We start from the raw sequence: 9733 nt of genomic DNA on the forward strand, positions 1-9733 counted from the left end.
CCAAATCTTGAATCTCACACAAACTATATGAAACTATATGTGTCAATTGTGCATTTTCAACTACACCTTCCCAAAACTTTGTCAAATACAAAAATGGTCTATATATTAAATGTATATTTTGATGAGTGTAACAATATTGGTATTCATGACTTTTCCATTTGAGACCATCTAGGGTTCCGAAACCGCTGCGTGGCTATGAATTCTCTCAAAATTCAAAATTCAGTGGTTCAAACTTTTCCAAATGAAAAGTTGTCCATTAGACTAAATGTAGAACTTGATGAGTGTAACAAACTTTGTATTCATGACTTTTCCATTTGGGACCATCTAGGGTTCGGTCAAAGGGTGTGTTCGTCAAGATATATATTTTTATATGATAAATATATTTTTTATTTGATGAAAACTATACCCTACTAGCATTCTGAGTAATAAATAACAAAAATAAAAAGTTTAACGTCAATATGATGTGAAAATAGATTTCTAGTTGATTGGATATAGTTTTTGTAAATTTATTGGAATAATATATTTTTGCATTAACAAAATACTAAACATTCCTTACAAAATTATTGCAAATTAAAAAAATACAGTAAGATATTTAAGGTCAAAATTTTTTATGGGAAGCTTATACACCCACATTATGATCCCATACCAATTCTTAGAATTTTTAGACCACTTTATGATATTATTAAGTTTTTTTATCGGAGTCGCCAAAATAATAGTTTTAGTAATGTTTAGCAAAACACTTAGTTTTTCATCGATTTTCGATATGTGAGCAAAATAGACATGTGTTCTTACCTATACATTATTTTCTAATTTTTTAACATTGTTAGATAGGACACGTAGTTCAAGTTGCAGTGATTTTCCAATAGCGTGCAGAAATTCATTTAAACTATAGGAAATAATAAATCAGTTCTAAAAATTGTGAAACTACTACAAATAGACATATATGCAGTCTATTTTATTTAAAAAGTATTTTAGGTATATGAAGACAATTGGAATAGAGTGTTTACTTCACAAGTTTGTCTAGTAATCAAACAATGCTTAAATAAAATCTCGATAAACACGAAATAAAACAACTTAAATGTTTAAGGCCCAGTAGCCTGGGCTTGGGCCACACATACACAGCAGGCCACATAAATCTGCCAGCACCGCTAAATCTGAACCGTCCAATTCTAATCGACGGCCATGGTTACGGCATGCGGGATAAAACTCCCCACCGTTAGGTCACCAAAACCCTAAAACTTCATATCTCGCGCATCCACCTTCTGTCCTCCTTTGCCGTCGGCGCCGCCACTACCCCCATCTCCCAGACCATCACGCCGCTCAGGCCCATCGCACCCTCCCCAGCTTGTGTAGTCTCCATGTCGCACCTCTCATTGGTCCCAGTTGGGGACCTCTCTGTGCCTGCGCGAGGCGACGATGGCCTGGGAGTCGTCGGCCTAGGCCAAAGGCGGCACGTGGAGGTCACAGCACCAGTGCCCAAGGTCGATGCGCGGAGGTTGCGACCCCTGCGGCTGAGGGTGTCGCACACGGATGTCGCGGCCCCAACGGCCGAGGGCGGCTTGCTGAGGTCATGGTCCCAGCGGTCGATGGTGGTGCATGGAGGTCGTGGCCCAGTGAGGAGTTGTCGTCGTTGCAGATCTATCTCCTTTGAGCCCTCAGCACGGTGAATGTCCTTTCTCTGTCTTCCTCCGTTGTGTCTTTTTTCCCCTCCACTTATAAATGCACTAAGTTACTTGCTACTTGTGACGAGTTAAATAAACTTGGTGCTGAATTGATCCTTGCAGACCTTAAGGCTTGAAGTGTTCTTAGTTTCTTAGTTTCTACAATGTTATTTCTTGAATTGAGGTGTCTACGTCTTTAGTTATTTTTGGAAAGCTATATCAGGAAGGGATGAATAAGCTTGGTAGATTAGTTTTCTTAATGTTGATTTGGTGCTCAAACTGAAAGTTTTAGATGACTTATAGTATGTTCAGAAAAAACTAGGTGCTGAACTGGTTGGGATGCAATGTGCTCTGACATTTCTTTTAGGATTTTATTTGATCTTGCTCTTGCTTTCGTTGGATTGCCCCATGTAGGATCTTATTTTATACTGAAAATTCATGATCTCACTGCACATATAGATGATGCATGATGATATTTTAAATATATGTGCAGGCATTATTTATTAACAGCACGAATTTTCAATTCAATTATATGTGCAGCATTCTACCTTCGGGCCTACACTATGCTTCTTTACGAGGGAAAAAACTCCCCAATCTTTTGTACTTAATTATTTTGTAGTTAGTATTGTAGTTGTAGATGAACACAAGTATCCAAGTCTAAGAACCAAGAATCTAGTCTAACTAGCAAATGAGTATCCAATAATTATCTTGAATTACTATGTTCTTTAATCAATCCGTTTCAAGTTGTGTGTTTTTGTATTTTTATTTTTCATACTGCATACTTTTCATTTGGTGTTTTATTATTGCTTATGTCTTGCTTTTTTCTAACAAGTATTTATCATACTATATTTTCCTTCTGTTGCTTCTTTGTTGTGGACAGATTGCCGAATGTGGCTAAGCGTGACCTTCATCTTAGTTGGAATGGTTTTTTTCTCAAACAATGGTAACATTTGATTCTAGATGGAAGCATTGACCATGGTAATTGTGCTGGCACTGGTAAGGCTCACCTGCTCCTGTAAGCACTTTTTTCATCCTCTTAGGAATTCTTCATTTTTAATTGCTATATACTACTTCATAGAAATTGGGTTGTAAGCATTTTTTAGTTAGAATGGACTGTAAGCTGTGAAGCCCCTGATTAGTGGAATTACTTGTCTATATTTATTGGTCCAATAATTGATATTTTACTAAAACAAAGTATTGTTCACTGAGCATATTTAGTTAGTTCTGAACTTTTGATCTAGTTCTCCTGTCCATCTTATCATGTGTCATTGCAGGGGACCTATACAACAGGAAAGTGAGGCTCGTAGGTTGTTGTGTGACATACACCGCCGTGAGTCTGTGCCGCTGACCCATCTTTGCAAACTTGGGAGGCTAGAGAACAGGGCCCAACCATTTCCTCAACATAAATGGTGTTTCATGACATAGGAGTTAGTAATACCTCTACCACTTTGGAAACTATTAGTGACTTGTGTGTTATAATATATAGACTTCATGTAAGGGTGAATGAGAAATGCACTTGTTATATTCTTATGGAAATGTTAATGTCAATATAATGCATGGTTGGGCTCAATAACAAAATGTCTATATGCATGTCATGTGTCAACTGAGTATATTGATTGGATTTCTTTTGCATATATTAGTACGTGGTTTGATACTAGGATGATTTGTAGAAACATTTCCGAACCAGTAACCTGGTTTGATACTATGATGATTTGTAGCTTGATGGTGCTACTAACATTTAGATAAGAAAATAAATGGCATAATCATTATGATATCATTTGGCAGGTAGTACTGGATGTATATCCATGTAGAGGTCTAACAACAAACCAGCGCCTATCGTCAGGTATTTCACCACTTCCTGTGTGCTTGTTATTTTTTAACACATGTTTCTGTGAGGTATACCTACTGGATTCGTAAGTTTCTGTTAATTGCTTTCCTCTCACTGTTTCTCTGCATAATGAATATATTTTGCTAATTGTCTTATACTAAAATTAATTAGAATGCACTTGTACTTGGTTCTTGTTCAGAACAATATATATCTTCCTTGCAACCTAGTTTTGATTTTTAAGAGAAGTTTTCATTTTTAAGAGAGAATTGTGTGATGCCGGCAATATTTGGTCGCTGGAGATCTATTGTTAAGTTTTCATTTCTTTGCATCTTTGTGAACACAGGAAGCCAAAGATCCGCTGTTGCTAGAGCTGAGACACATGTAGGACGAGGACACTATTGATCTTCTACAAGCGTGAGCTTGTAAGGCAAGGATCTTATTTCTTGCTCTTCGGTGATGGATTTTGATTGCAATTCTAGCTAGCTAGTATATTAGATTTCTTCATGGATTTTTAGATATGTAGAAAGAGTGGAACTTGTGGATTTGACAAACTTGTGGAACTTGTGATGATAGAACTTTTAAATTTGTAAAATTGATGATGCAACTTGAATTTGATGTTTGTGATGCGATGTGGTTAGATTTAATACTATATATATGCTATATATATGCTATGCTGTCTGTCCTATTTGATTATTGTAATTTTTATTTTTTTTGTTGAAAATTAACTGTAAGGGCGGCTCTAGATTGAGCCGCCCTTACAAATGAAGACAATAGGGGCGGCTGGAACACCAGCCGCCCTTACTTACAGTGGTCACCAGTAAGGGCGGTTAGTATTCCCAGCCGTCCTTACAGTGGACCACTGTAAGGGCGGCTGGTGTTGAACCGCCCTTACAGTGAAATTCACTGTAAGAGCGTTTGCATAAGGGCAGCTAGGCCAACCGCTCTTACAGAGCTTATTTAGCTGCCCCTATTGTGCCTCACTGTAGTAGTGACCGGCGACGAGCGGGGGCGGACAAGCAGCACGGCAGCGACGAAGATTGCCGATCTCGCGCCATGACGTGGGCTGCATGACTCCGTCTCCGTGGCCTAGCGATATCATCTACTGGCTGTCGATGCCCCGCGCACAATATTATGTGCAAGGATGCCTCACGCAGACATGCTTGATTTGCCTTTCCATGCTTTGGAACCTTGCCACGCACAGAACATATTTTCTCTTCTGTTCTACAGCTGAGAGCCAGACATATCGATGAATTGAAAGAACAGAGACCTCTATAACTAACAAATGAATTTTTTGATAACAATAACTCAATAATCAACCTGTTTATAATGGCCACGAAGAGTTTAAGACCATAATTATCATTATAGTAACGGTCAAATTAATTGTTTGTTGGGTCTGTCTCATGCACAGTCGACTGAGGATTTGCATTTGCCTCTTTCGTTTTCAACCTCCCGTCCCTCTTCTTTTGCGTGTCCACTCCTCATCCTCGACCACACCTGCTTCGCCAGAGGCCGCACCCTCCTCGTTCTCGCCCCCGTCGTGGTGCACTACGGTTTTATTAGAGCTCTATGGCCGTGGAGCTTTGGCAAAACCATAGTGCGCTTCTGGCGGCCGCCTTCTTGCCCTCCCCCTCCTTCTGAGGCCATGGAACTTTCCCGCTGCCAAGACCCCTAAACTGCCCTACCGCCAACCCCACCTCCTGGCCAGACTTCCTCACCCCTAAACCTCTTCTCTTCTAAGAGCATCTCCAAGAGTTCTCTAAACATCCTCCTAATACTTGTTTTTTAAAAAGATAGAGAAAAACTCCTCTCCAACAACTCCTAATATCTACTCCTAATCTTTTAGGACTTGGGGAATTCCGGCCTCTTCCGTGTAACTTTGCGCGGACGATGCGTCGCGCGGATCCATCGTTCCCGCACGAAATCCTTCTTCCCGGCCGCTCGTCCATCGGTCGTACAAAAGTCGCAGTCCAGGTCGACGAACGAAGCCACCGAGAACGTGTCATCGAGGTACGTACTCTGATCTACTGCTTTGCCATGGGTTTGCTGCACCGCCGCCATGGATTCGTGCCGGTCGCCGCTACCTTTAGCCATGGGTTTTCCTTGGTCGCTGGCGGCCTATGCTTGAGAAGTGCTGCTGCTTGGGAGGTGCTGCCGGCCTTGTCCATGGCCGGCTGGAAGAGAAGGCCACAACCCGTTGGGAGGAGATCATCGATGTCTGGAAAGGTTTAGGAAAGGGCAGCACGATGGATGGAGGCGACGGCGTCATGGGTAGGTGCGGCAACAAAGGGTTTCGCGCAGAAAAAAAAGAGCACAGAAAAAAGCCAAGTGGACCAACATTTGATTTTTTTGGAAGTCAAATATTAGGAATTATTGGAGATGAACTTTTTTTTCCTCCTAAAATCTTTTTAGGAGTTGGGGAATATGGACTTTTTAGGAGGAATATTTAGGAAACTCTTGGAGATGCTCTAATCCCGTCAAAGTTGGGGAAGAAGAGGTAGGGCGGGCACGAGCACGAGTGCGGGCATCGCGGGGAAGATTAATAGTGCGCTTGGGAACGATTTGCAATTGGATGTGCGAGCACATCGACTCACAGTAATGCAAAATCTCAGGCGCATGCGTTTGGCTAAATCTGTTTGTTACTAATCAACCACTAACGCATCTTAAATCATCGCTCTAATGGCTACTAACCCTTCATGAATTTCACCTAGCAGTAATCCTAACCTTAAAATTTAGTCTGGTTTAATTGTTAAATGAAAATCCAACAATTTGTAGAGGTTTTGAATTGTGAGATATGAAAAAATATGATTAAACAAGTTCAGGCAAAACACAACCTCAGGACCACAAAATGTAACAATAGTGCAGTGTTTTTGTATGTCTACTGGCTCACTATATTATCCGGATCGAGTGGTCAGTTGACCTAATACCAGTATACCAACCGCGAATGGGGCCGAGTGCAGGGACTTCAACAGTTACCTACCTCGAAGAAGTCGTCGCCGTCGATGTGACTACACACAGATACATCTGGTCCTCTTTGTCCTCCGTTATTTGGGTGGCCAAACAAGCATCCATCCAGGAATTGCCGGCACGTATACATATATATTGCCCTCTGTTATTTCCCTTTCCAATTAAACAGCACGAGCAACTGTTATCACAGACGGTGATGTCACAACTCACGGACATCACTCGTTTGTGAACAACCAATGGATTACGGCATGTGGAGGGCATCTTGTGTGTTCTCCAACTCAGAAGCTGCGCGTGGATAATGCCAAAGGGACGACTCTATTATTCTTTGTTAAGGATTATCTAACCTTAGCTTTTTGCAAGCAAATAAAGTCAATGTTATGATGTACTCGTCCTACTAAAAAGTATAGCATTATCAGGACATCATGTCCAATCTGTAGATGCAGGCCAAGCAAAAAAGATCCTTGTGATACTTCCGTCCACCGGTAGTGGGTTGTAGTGCAGAGAACAATAGCCTTTCGGGATTAGTCTGCTATGATAGCTACGCCGCACCATTTCCTGTTCAGGTGAATGAAGTGCGCTTATGGCCACGCCACACTGCGGTGGTTCACCACAAAAAAAAGTCTTGTAGCTTTTAACTGAATGAAGATTTAGTTCACGGAACAAGTGGAGCTACCCTTTAATGTGTCTAATTTAAGTATATTTTTAAGGTCAGTCTCAATGCAGTTTCACGCACATTGAATAAGTGCCATATTAGCAGATTGCATGAAACGAGAAAGATAGAGAAGGAAAACATTTCATCCCCACGAAACGTATCGGGGGCATTTCCATGACATGGGAAACTGCGTGAAACTCCCATTGAGAGGCTTTGCGAGTTTCATCAAGCGAGCTCCATTGGACTAAGGCCAAACTCCACCACCGCGGGCGAGCTCCGCCACCGCAAGCTGTCCCCATCGTGAGGCTATTTGCAAGACGCCACAAGTCCGCCAGCCGCGCACGGCTACGAGCGTAAGGACTCCGCCCACCCACCGTGAGATGCTCGGCCTCATGCGGGGAAGGGGAGGAAGTGGGAAAGAGAGGGAGGATAAGGACAGATGAGAGAAATAGTAAAAAAAAGGTATGAAACCCAGCAATGAAACTTTGCACTGTGAAAGAGATCATTTTTGTATCAAAGTTTTATCTCTTAGAAACTGGAAGGTAAAATTTGCCATTAAGACTAGCGTAAGAATTTTTACGAAAAGCACACTGCACACACACTCAAAACACTGTACGAGATACCAAACATCTTTCAAATTATGGGAGAAGGTTCGTCCAAACATATGACTTACCCGGGTCCCAACGCAACTTATTATCCCCAAGTTTAACACAGGTGGTTCAAGACGGGTGCTAACAAACATAATTTATTGTTGCTGACTTGTATTTCTTTGCTTCTAATGGGTGGTTGTTAATTAGGTCTATTGGTCTCGTTTAGTCAAAAACTTTATTTTGTTCTCTTGTGTGGTTCGCTGTAGGATGGAGTACTTACAGCTCATGTGCTGGCCTACGGGCTGAACCTGGTTTTAGGGGCATGGTTCCGAACAAGAGCCGATAGGTGACTGCGGCCATTATGTTGACGCCCGATCCAGTGTCGCGAGTCATCTTGTAGAAGTTGTATCCATTTATGGAGCAATAGATGCTTGGCATTCCTAGGTCGTCCTTCTTGGTCAGAAACGGTAACTTAAGTTGGTGATCTTGACCTCCATGAACTGCAGTGACCATCTTAGCTAACTCGGTCCACACTTGCTTGTTCATGTTCCTCCTGTTGGTCCTCTTCCTTGATTCACGTCTGGATTGATCTGGGATTTGTGTAGTCTTGTTCTTGAAGAAAAATGTCTCCTTCTTCCCTTTGATGTAGAAACTGATCTTGGCAGCACTAGCGTAGATGACAGCTCCCGAGGTGTTTAAGAATGGCCTTCCTAAGATGATGGGTGCTCTCTCATCATTACCGGTCTCTATCACCACGAAGTCTGCTAGGGCATATAAGGTACCAACTCGGACACAAAGGTTCTTCAATATTCCTTTTGGAAAACTTAACGCTTGATCTGCAAACTGCAAACACATAGTTGTTTCTAATAAAGGATATGTAAAGAATTTTTCATAGAGTACCCTGGGTATAATGTTGACACTAGAGCCAAAGTCGCAGAGTGCTTCTGGGACGTCCACCATGCCGATGGAGATCGAGATGACGGGGCGTCCTGGATCACCTCTCTTGACCGGTAGAAGGTCAGTAGTAACTTCAGCGATGGGGTTACTCCAGTAATTACCTGCATTAAACATGTATACAAGATTTGCAGATTCTAATCCTTCCGGTTGTGATGGTATACCGGGGTTAGTAGCAGGAACAGCAGCAGCTATTTGATTTAACTAAGATTCAATCATTTTATTAAAGCTAATTTGATTCTTGATGGCAGTAGAGAAATTATACATTCTATTATTTATATTTTCTAGCATTTTATCATTAGATGCCAATTTCTTAGATAGGTTATCCATTAGCTTTCCTTGATTAGACACTAACTCTCTCAGAGGTGGAAAATTATTATTATTGTTGTAAGAATTGTTACCTTGATAATTACCTGAGTAGTTAGGCCTCTGTTGATTCCAACCTTGATTTTGTTGAGGACGGTTGTAGTAGTAGTAGTAGTTGTTGTTGATGTAGTTCACATCCTCAAGCATCTCAGGGCAGTGATTGCCTGAGTGTCCAGTGTCTCCACACTCCTCACAAGTCATGTGAGAGTCGTAGATGTGCATAACTTCTTTCTTATCTCCAGCTCTATCATCGAGCTTCTTCATGAGCAGGTCTAGCTTTGTAGACAGCATGTCTACCTCCTTGAGCTGATGCATACCTCCACCTCTCTTGCGTGTCTGGGTCCTCTCTTCATTCCAGCATTGATTGGACGCCATCTTCTCCACAAGAGCTGTGGCTTGTGGTATGGTAAGTGATAAGAATGCTCCTCCAGCTGCAGCATCCATGGTTTCTCGGGCACTATTGCCGAGCCCATGATAAAATGTTTGCATCAGTAGCCAACTCTCCATTCCATGATGGGGACATTTTAGGATGTAGTCTTGGAAGCGCTCCCATGCTTCTAAAACGGATTCATCATGTTGTTGCTGAAAATTTGTAATCTTCCCACGGAGAGCATTGGTCTTGCCCATGGGAAAGAACTTAGCCAGAAAGTTTGTGGAGCAGAGTGCCCACGTAGTATTCTTCTCCTTTGTAGCGTAAAACCACTGCTTCGCTCTTCCT

The 9733-nt window shown here is 41.9% G+C and overlaps 1 long non-coding RNA gene across 1 annotated transcript; it reads left to right on the forward strand.

The window, feature by feature from the left end:
• On the forward strand, positions 1262–4113 carry LOC110437468. The gene is made up of 4 exons (XR_002455522.1): positions 1262–1663; positions 2542–2657; positions 3447–3504; positions 3833–4113. It is a non-coding gene; the product is annotated as an uncharacterized LOC110437468 (long non-coding RNA).

The sequence above is a fragment of the Sorghum bicolor genome, chromosome 8 (genome assembly GCF_000003195.3).
Source record: "Sorghum bicolor cultivar BTx623 chromosome 8, Sorghum_bicolor_NCBIv3, whole genome shotgun sequence".
NCBI lineage: Eukaryota > Viridiplantae > Streptophyta > Magnoliopsida > Poales > Poaceae > Sorghum > Sorghum bicolor.